The following is a 1,402-nucleotide window of genomic DNA, read 5'->3' on the forward strand; positions in this document are numbered from 1 at the left end:
TCAAGCTCACCAGCCTCTCCTTGGAAACTCTATACAGGGTCACTTTGGGTAGGAACTGACTCGTTGACACTTAACAACAACAACGATACCACTATTAGAACAAAAGTGTTTATACTTATGTTGACAGTAGTAATAGGCATAGTTATTGAGGCCTATGGGATGAGCCACTTCTATACATTATTTTAACTAATTCTAACAATAATTGTACAAGCTAAGTATTGTTATGCCCATTATACATTTGAGCTCATGGGAGTATAGGAAAGTTTAGTAACTTTTCCAAAATCTTAAATTTAGTCCTAGGTGGGACAAGGGCAGGAAATTTGTCCTGTTTGATTCTAAATCTAGGGGCTTGACACACTGCCAAATCACTAGGAGCCTTTACGAAAAAAATCCTACTACAATGTATGAGTAAAATACAAGTAATCATCATTGTTTTCTTCCTTTTACAAAGTATCATTAAACTATGGTACTGGGCCCCACGTCCAGTGTTTGGTTATGACTAAGAAAGTTTCATAACTTTGTCCTCTCTATATTCCACCACATTTGTGGATATATTTGCAGCATAGGGAAATACATATGTAGAAATATCCTCTGTCAAACTTATAAATATATTTGTGATTATAGTCCCTTTCTCCTTGCTACACCTGTTCAATTTACATGTCTATATATGTATGTACTCATAGAGAATTGGTATTACTATTATTGTAGGATTGGTATATAATAGTATTTACTTTTGTTGCCTTTAACTTTTGTATTCCTGCCAGCATCCTCCTTTGCCTTTATAATATTCTGCTGCCTCCTCTTTCCAATATGTATAGTGACTTCCCTTTCACCTAAGTTAGTATATGTCTACCTCTAGTTAGTGATTTACCTAGTCTTCCCTTCCCACCTATGGTAATCATCAAAGAATGTTTCTTTTTGTGTGGAAACTTTTGCTTGACTTTCTATAATACTGGTCCCATACGATAGTTGTCCTTTTCTCATTGACTTACTCCACTCAGCATAATGCCCTTCAGGGGCATCCAGGTTATGAGATAGTTCACAAATTAGTTTTTCTTTAATATTCCACAGTACTGCATTTTATGCATGTACTATTCGTCCACTGATGGGCATTTAGACTGTTTCCATCGTTTTGCTATTTTGAATAGTGCTGCAATGAATATGGGAGTGCATGACATTTCTATTTCAAAATTTTAAAGAAAGGTCCATACAGTTTCACACAGTCATTGTACCCTTTACAATCCCACCAGCAGTGTATGAACTTAATGGTTTCTCCTCACCCTAGCCCTAAGCATTTGTTTTCTGTTTTTTTTTGTTGTTGTTGTTGTTGTTTTGTCTTTTTAAACTTTGTTGCCAATGGAGGGGTGAGATGATGTCTCATTGTGCTGTGATTTTCATCTCT

The sequence above is a fragment of the Chrysochloris asiatica genome, unplaced genomic scaffold (genome assembly GCF_000296735.1).
Source record: "Chrysochloris asiatica unplaced genomic scaffold, ChrAsi1.0 scaffold00171, whole genome shotgun sequence".
NCBI classification, from domain to species: Eukaryota; Metazoa; Chordata; class Mammalia; order Afrosoricida; family Chrysochloridae; genus Chrysochloris; species Chrysochloris asiatica.